This window comes from Pinus tabuliformis, chromosome 8, assembly GCF_031772625.1.
Source record: "Pinus tabuliformis cultivar Carrire ecotype Pingquan chromosome 8, CPIR1, whole genome shotgun sequence".
NCBI classification, from domain to species: Eukaryota; Viridiplantae; Streptophyta; class Pinopsida; order Pinales; family Pinaceae; genus Pinus; species Pinus tabuliformis.
The window spans coordinates 1,229,345,527-1,229,354,768 of NC_142294.1; the positions used below are offsets into that span (position 1 = coordinate 1,229,345,527).

At 38.8% G+C, this 9,242-nt stretch overlaps 1 protein-coding gene across 1 annotated transcript in view; it reads right to left on the reverse strand.

Annotated features, from left to right (window-relative positions):
* LOC149239825 (uncharacterized) overlaps window positions 1–8,194 on the reverse strand; it is a 278,347-nt gene extending 270,153 nt beyond the window's left edge. The window contains exon 1 of the mRNA XM_089373549.1: window positions 7,614–8,194. The gene's annotated coding sequence lies outside the window, so the exon portion shown is untranslated. The remainder of the gene's footprint in view (window positions 1–7,613) is intronic.
* Window positions 8,195–9,242: the final 1,048 nt, after the last annotated feature.

A 9,242-nucleotide genomic window follows, 5' to 3' on the forward strand; every position in this document is an offset into this window, starting at 1 on the left:
CTTCATCTTCCTCCCTTGTAAATTCCTCTTCCAGTTCTTCAAGATGTATAGTGCCATCCTCCAAATTGTCATCCTTTGGGTGGTTGTCCCAAATTTTATATGTTGGATCCTCATAAGCCCGATCACAGTAATGACTCAACAACCTCAAGTTGTAGTGCACATAAACCAAGCTTTCTGCTCGTTTTTCATTGAGTCTGTTTCTTTTCACATTATGTATGAAGTTGTAGGTGCTCCAACACCTCTCTGCAAAAGAAGCATTTACAACCTGTGAGAGAACTTTTTTTGCCAATTTTGGCAAAAGTCCATGGCCGCCATATGATTCCCACCATGTGAGAGCATCAAATCTGTCTCTGTCTTCCATTGCATGGAAGGTACCAAACAAACCAGTGTTACTGAAGTATCTGCCTATTTCAAGGCGCACACTAGCACATTCCTCCCTGTCAGGTATCAACTTTTCTAATGCTTCCAAATATCCTTTAGATACCTCTTCATCTATATGGGGTTTGGTCCTAACCCCACCCCTTGGTGCAGGTTGGCCCAACCAAGATGTAGAGTAGTATTTTGGTGTAAGGATATACGCCAAGCAATGTAGTGGAAGATTAAGTTTATCCCACTGTACACACACACAATCGTGAATCAGTTTGTACAAGTTGGGATCATTGTTATGAACAATATCTTTTATTTGCCCCAACATGGTATCCATCTGCTCATACACCTCGCCAATCACTGGTTTATCTGTATCTGCAAACCGAATCATGTGATAAATGGGCTTGGTGAAATCCAATACTTGCCTCACACGTGCCCAAAACATACCATCAAGAGCGGCCTCCTCCACCAGTTCAAAACCTTGCCTGTCAGCTGCATTTGTAGCCCTTTCCTTTAATACCTGTCAGTGTGGACTTGATACCATGCTAGCCAATGACTCTCTTACCTTCAAAAGGCGCCTGAAGGTGAGGTAATAGCTACCAAATCTAGTCCTCGCAGTCTTCAACAACTTCAATCTTGAGTGATTGCGGAAAAGGCCACAGGTATTGCTATGATTTGTAATAAATTTTATCATTTGTTTGCCTTTCTTGTACAAATCACCAATCCATTTGTAATGTTTGTTTTTGTTCTTAACAATATCATGCATCAAAAGGTTCAATGTGTGAACCAAACACCCAGACCAAAATATGTTGGGGTATTTATCCTCAATAATTGCTTCCACTGCCTTACAATTAAGAGCATTATCAGTGATGACTTGGATGACATTGTATGGCCCAATACGGTCAATTGTTTCAAGTAATGCTTCTGCAACGTTGATGCCGGTCTTGAACTTGTCTGAGTAATCATATGTTTAAAGAAAGATGGCACCACTAACAGACACAGCAAGAACACTTATCAATGGCTTGCCTTTTACATTTGTCCATCCATCAGATACAATGGACACCCCATGGTCAGTCCAAGAACTTGTCATTCTATTCAAAGAATGTGATATTTTTGCTTTTTCACAATCAAGTCCAATGATTCTTGCCTTGTCATACCCAGGGCTCTTGTATCCTTTAGGGGCATCATTTATGGCAGAAACCATTTCATGCCAATAAGGTGAGCGAAGAACATTGAATGGTATCCCACATGCATAGAGAAACCTGTAAACTTTTGAATCCACATCATTCCTACACCCTTCATCAAGGAAATCTGATATGGCTCTACGCCTTAAACCTAGTGACCCTGTGCCTCCATATCCACTGCCTTGGGAGGATCCTGAAGGAGTTCTTTGTGCATGTGATTGTGAGCTTGGTTCAAAGAAACCCTTTGATTTTTTATATTTGTATTGGGCTTCCTCCTCTTCCCTTATGTATTTGGCTCTATCTGCTGCTGACACACCTGTACAAGTTTTGATTCCTAATTGTTTATCTCCATCCCATGGCATTTTCCCGTAGAGGTGTTTTCTGGCACGGGTGTATGAACCTGTGTAATTATTGTTGCAATGGGGGCAATGAAATTTAGTGGTTCCACCCCCTTTCCCTGCTTCAGGCCTGTTAACATATTTCCACAATGGAGTTTGGTCTTGTTTAGTTTTTTGACCTGAACCATGTTCACTCTCCTCCAGTTCCTCCTCACCGAGGTTTTCATCAAATCCACTTTGTCCCCCTTCTTCATTTCCAACCCTCCTTTTTCTACTCTCCAACACCATAATAACCAAAAAAGGAACCAAGAATAAGAAAATGCCAAGAAATATAACCATGATGTTTGAAATTTGAAGTTTTGAATCTGCAAAATTTAATAAAATGGAATGGGAATGGGAATGGGAAACCAAAATAGAGAAAAATTTATTTATTTATTTAGAAATTAGGAATAATTTAATAAACATTAAAAAAAAATGCTAAACATTCTATTCAACATTGTAGAGCGGCGAACCTACCTCAAATGCGTCCAATCTCCCCTTGCTCCTTGCTCCTTGCTCTTTCCTCACTCTCTCCTTGCTCCTTGCTCTCTCCTTGGCACCTTGCTCTCTCTCAGTGTCACTCTCTCCTTGCTCCTTAGTCCTCACTCTCACACTCTCAATCTCCCTCTCTAAAATGAGCCTCTCACAGTCACAATGAAGCCCTTTTGCCCCTCCCTCCCCCAATTTATAAAAAAAAAAATAGATTTTTTTACCGGCAAATTTTTTTTCCTGCCCGCCATTCGCGTCGCTCCGGGAGCGAATTTTATAACTCGGGAGCGATCAGGAGCGTTCGCTCCCTAACCGCTCCCGGATTATAAAATTCACTCCCGGAGCAACGCAAGCGACGCTCCCGACCACTCGCGAGTTATAAAATTCGCTCCCGAAGTGACGCTCCCTGATCCGCTCCCGAATTTGGCAGGGAGCGCAAATTTTTTTACCGGGAGCGATTTCGGGAGCGCACTCCCAACCCGCTCCCGAGTCGTTACCGCCCAGAGCGCGGATTGGGAGCGGGATCAGGGGGGGCGCGCTCCCCCACAACACTGATCCATAATAATATGCCCATAACATTAAATGAAAGCACAAGATTGCAAAATGGTTAAAGTACCTACCGATAGATGACACACCTTCCTTCAAGAAGAAATTCTAGATGGGAGAAAGATCTGACCGGAGCAATAGGTGGAAGATATTGGCATCATGTTATGTGTTGATCATATAGGGATGCGTTGTTGGTTGGTTGTTCAAGGAAGAGAAACTTTTTCTCCTAGGGGTTACCCACTTTTTGTTGGGTAATAGTCCCTTTCCACATAAGTGATGGAAGTATGATATTGACCATCGATATTGGGTCAAGGTGTGAAATCCACTTATCTAGAGGAAGGATCTAGGGTTTTAACAAGATCATATTCACCTTGACAAATAGGGCTGCTAATTTGCTCTTCAATTGGTGGCTTATTAATCCGCCACATTGCATCATAAAATTCCTTCAATAGCTGAATAGTGGTCATCCATTTCTCACAGTCATAGCAGCTCCAACGTTTGTAGAATTCTTCCAAGAATCCTAAGAAAGATGTCATTTCCCCCTTTCTCGGGATTATAAACTAGAACTCGGCATTGCCTTTGAGGCTGAACGCAGATTTCTTCATCACATCATCTTCACAAATGAAGTTATTTTCTTATTGAAACTCAATGAATTGTGAAGAACGATACAAGGCCAAATCACCATTCCCAAAAAACTTTGGCATCTTCCCAATTCCACCTCTAGTTTCTCATGAGAGGAGCCCAAATGTTTCAAAAATGTAGAGGGCCAAAACATTCAACAAACCACAAGAGTCCTTCAACTTTCGCTTTATATCTTCAATATAAGTATTGAAAACGAGAATTTGAAATGAATGCCAATCATACCTTATATCATATCACAATGGAGTCACCAAGATGACCTTTCTTCATAAGCCTTCACAGTTGATGGTTATGCTCACCTCTATACCCAACAATGTCTTCAAAATTTGTAAAGAACAAAGGATTTGTTCCTTCACGGAATCACCATGTGAGAAGATCTTTAATAACACTCTCACAAATGTCATTTTCTTAGGAGAATGGGCTTTGTCCCGAACAAAGACATCCAAATTGTTATTGCCCAAACTATACGTGCATGATAAAAGCCCCAATCCACAATGACAATTTGACAAGAGCCTTTTTGGAAGCTCACCCACTTTTATCTCAATAATTTGTCCTCTTTCTTTAGCCCGACTCTCCTCTAACTCAAGGGAGGCATCCCTACTAGAATCATTAAGGCATAGTCAACTAGGCGCAAGGTGATGTCAATGGTAGTCTTTGGGTTTTTTGTAAAAAAGGGGAAAAGGGTGATGGAGGAATATAAAGATCAATGCCAATATCCTATTACGTTTATGGAGTCAAAAGGAATCAAATGGCAAGATGATATCAAGAAGAAACCCCTCTTAAGTTAGTTATCTGGTGTTTGTGGATTAGGATAAGAGGTTGGAACCTAATAAACAAATTGACCCCTTGGCTAATCAAGGAAAATCATTAAGTCATGGCCCCACCAAAAGGGATCACTCCAAGGGAAAATCCTCCAACCACAAAATTGGCTATAGCATATAATAGAGTGAGAAAATCTTACTACGGAACTTTGGGGTATGGCCTAGCAAGGAGGATTAAACTTACCCCAAACCAACAAAGGAGAGCATGTGAGAAGAGCCTCTAAACGTCTCCCTCTAAGTGACAAAATTTCCCTTCAAATGGATTGATTTTTGTAGTCATATGGTAGTTTTGAACAATCACAATAATGCCTTTAATAATGTAGAAGAAACAACATAGAAAGAACAGTTTCTAAGTCAAAAATATTCCCACATAGATAAGCCATTAACATCAAAATTCCTCCAATAAAGATATTTCCATTAAACTCCAAGGAGAGGAGTGCTCTCACAATCCAACCATGAGTACAAATGAGAAAGCTCTCCTCTATTTATAGATTGAAATCTACTTCCTTTACAATAAAATATCATTATTTGATTTAATTCCCTAAATCTAGCTAAAGCAAACTAAATCTAACTGAGTCATAAAATCAAGTAAACTAACACATCATAAAATAAAGTGGTCAAGCCACATGTACAATGATTTGATGAGAAAATGCCCCATAAAAGGGGGTTGATACACGAAATAAGAGAAAAAGGTCCAAGTTGCCCACGCCATGCCTCCAAAGGCTCTCAAACACATGGAGATGGTCAACATCCATATGCCCCAAGCCTTAATATGTGGTGAAGTAACCTCCAAAGGTCCTCTAAAGGTGCACACCCTCCTCAAAGTCATGGTCCAATCAAATGTTCACTTCCAAAAGGGAACAGCTGGTCTCCACACTGGTCCAAAGTTGATGTATATGGTCCATGGTCAATCCCCAAACCATGATGAAGCATCCTCCTAAGTCAAAAGACTCCAACGTTCTTCCCTTTCTAGTGCAACGACCTCATGAAGACTCCTTCAAAAGAGGCAGCATCACCATAACAACTCCATAGATGAAGTGATATAGTCATTAAACATCTCCAAATAATGCTCAATATGAAGGCCTATGGTCATGCCTTGGGTCAAGGCATCTGATGAAGCATGGGGGATGCTTGTACAAGTCAAAATTTGGGTTATAAAACCCCAATACAACCAAGTGGCATCAAATATAAGGCAATTAACCCTCATTCCAGCTCACTTGTTCTTTAAGATATTTCATCAAGCTTTTTCCACATCATCTAACGCATACCAAGAGAATGACACATTGTCCACATCATTGGAGTCCTCCACAATACCCCAAATGGCTTCCACATGTGCTGCAGGTACAAATTGGCCTTCAAAATAAGAACAAAGCAGTTCATAAAGTGACAAAGAGGACAGTGTTCAAGGATCTTCCACATGGCATGCATAGGAGAGATTGAAGTGTCCATGAATAGTCCCAATATTGCCTCGGGAGGTGTGACCAATGCCTCAAACAACGTGAACTACCTTGGGAGATGTGAAAATGCCAAAAAATCAGAATGCAACCAGACCATAAAGGAGAGCAATGCCACACCACAAACTACTCTATTCACCCAGAATTTTGCTATATGTACCCCTGCTACAAGGAGGGGTAACAGTATTAAAAATCAACAATCTCATTTTAGGTTAAGTTTTTAAGGACAAGACTAAATATTTTCAACCATTTTTTTAGTCCAAGAAGCTATCTCAGATTCTCAACTAATTATCATCAATGTTGTTGGGAATTCATATCCAAACTCACATTTAACCCCATCCATATTCGTTTAGAAAATTTGAAACCTGATCACTTAATATACATGTCATTAAATCATAACCAGTAGCATTTCCATGATAATTTTGCACTCCCAGAAATGATTTTTACAACCCTGTTAAGCCCTAGATTGCGGTGCAATATTGTGAGTATAAAATTTATCATTGCTCAGCATCATCACATAAAAGATAGAGCAATCTTTTCCGTTGATGAAATGGAACTGTAAGCAAATTTCTATAAAGAGAGCTCGTGGATGTGCCCTTTGGCAGTTCCTATGTGACTCTTCATAAGGATAACATGGAAAGCACATATATACCCAACTTTGAGTAAGTTTAATAATTCCTCAGTCAAGAAAGTCCGAGAAAATAAATTGCAAGGGTGTGGACCTTAAGGCAGGAGGCTTCCAAGTCCTTGATGAACTAATGCAATTGAGAGGCACTTCACTCGTAATGCCAAGATGAAGTAAATCTCAAAGAAACTGAAGTCAAAGTGTTCCATATGATGCACTGTTACTGAAATTTACTATTGCATATAGTCTGTAAATGGTCCTAAGCTGACCTATATCTTTTAGTAGGTGCCCCTTCACAGTCAAATTAAGTTAAATACGGGGAACCATTTATGGTGCCTTTGCAATGGTTTCTAACGAGAACTTCTGTGAGAATTTCACAAGATGTGGTTAAATCCCTGGCAGGGACAGAAATCTGAGAGACCACTACAGCGATAACAGGGAGTGTTGTCATAGCTGGTCACCCCAGCCAACATAGCAGAATGATAAAGTTTCCAACACCGGAGCTTGTCAATCATTGATGCGAAAAGGTCCCCTTGAACCTTGTAATTATGGCTAGGAACCTATTGTCACCGATCCTGAACTTGCTGCTACTGGTTGGGGCCAAACACAAGAACCACTACACTCCACGGCCCAATGTTGGCCTGCTTCCAGCTGCTGCCTGAAGTCATTGATGGTTGTTTTGGGTCATGTGTCATTTTAGTGCTTGTGGAGTAAAATGACTAAGTGCATTCGCTTCTTTATATTAATGGAGTTTTGCACCAAAAATAGTTAGCTTAAAGGTCCAGTTCAAACAAACACACAGCTAAATAAAAACAGATTCAAGATTGCTTCAGACTCTTTGGCACAGCATTTGTTAAAGAAATCTCCTAACCTTAAAGTTAAACAGTAACCTAGCAAGCTAAAAACGAACCAATTTAACTAATTGCTGAGCAGCTGTAAACAAATGCAACTTAACATTTGCCTGTAAAATTCCTACAAATTTATGTCTATATACTCTGAAGAAGGATTAAATGAACAGACACGATCCGGGTGTTGTTCGACTTGATTTCAATAAAAATGCTTAAAAAAAAACACATTGTGAATTCGCAAACAATACTGAGTTTGAACTTTACCTTAATTTATGACTCCATTTTCCAGTCGAAAAGCTAGGAAGCTCCATAAGTAATGGAAATTTTGATGCTGAATTGAGCATTCTTTATCAGTCTGAGGTGCAGATCATCGTATAGTAAGAATGAATGAAGAGTCACGAATAAAAGGCCGATGATCACTGGCAAGAAGAAATAAATACTCATATGGAGTTTAGCTCTAATATCTATCGAAACGCGCTACTATGGCGGTCGATAGGACTATATCAGGAATACATAAAACTGCTTCCTGCAATGGGTCCCATTCATCGGATTCGGATGGAGGCCAGCCTACACTGTATGATCATTATGTCTCAGCCGTCCTATATTTCAGTTTGTTCGAGGACCCCAGTGTTTCCAGCGTGCCATGCAAATTTAATTTTTGTTCCTCTAGACATGGATTTGGTTTCAAATTCTTTTCAGCAGCTCATCATGAATTTGATTGAAGATTACAATTGTAAATGAAAACAATTTCAAATCACACTTTTAAAAACATTCCTCCATCATTTTACCTCATGTAGCATAACCAGTAACCAATAGCAAGCAATTATGATGATTTTCCTCGTGGCTGAGGTAGGTGGAGGAATGTGACTCAAGTAAATAGCGCTAAAATCCGTGTTTCTTTATCATAAAAGATCATTTTTGTCTTTGTGGGAGAATTTTTTTTGCACGGAGTACTTTCTTACATTGTATGTGTATATGGACTAGAGATGTCAAGTCTATAACATTCACCTATCGCATCTTAATTTCACAAAATCAATTATCATAAAAATAAAATAATCTTAATATATATTATTATAAAAATAAAATAATATTAATATATATAATATAAATGAGAAAATATTAATATATAAATTTAAAGTGGAAATATAAATATTATTCCCTTTTATTATAAATTTATAATTTAAGATGGAAAATTATTTTTATAATTTTAAATTGATAATTTCATCTTAATATTTTCAAATGAAAATTAAGTATAATTATAATTCTGATTAATCTTTTATCTTTCTTAAAAGTATAAATCTACATTTTAAAACATTTTTTTGCTATTACAATTAATTTTGGTTGTTCTTTTTTTAAGTGTTTCATTATCACATTAAAAACTTCTCCAAATCATATTATATTCATAAGTGAAACACAGTGTTTGGTTGTTCTTTTTTTAAGTGTTTCATTATCACATTAAAAACTTCTCCAAATCATATTATATTCATAAGTGAAACACAGTTCCTTTTTTTTTTATTACAGAGGAATTGGCAACTGGAGTAGCATCGCAACTTGTGTTACACTACACGGGGTCGATTCTGACTGCTACCACTAATAACCCCTGTGTTACACTACACGGGGTCGATTCTAACCGCTACCACTATAACCCCTGGGAAATTGCGCCCGCCCCTCTCCACAGCTTCTGGGCTAGTCCGGGGGATTTGAACTCGTGACCTTTAGTACGAAGCCGGCCTTTCTAAGGAACTTCACCGCATTGTGATTACCAACTCGCCTACCCCATGGGGCTAAGTGAAACACAGTGCTTCATATTTGAAGGATGAATTCATTTTTTTGGAAAATTATAAAATATGAGTAATTCAAATGGATTGTCTTGTCATATAATCTTTAATTTTG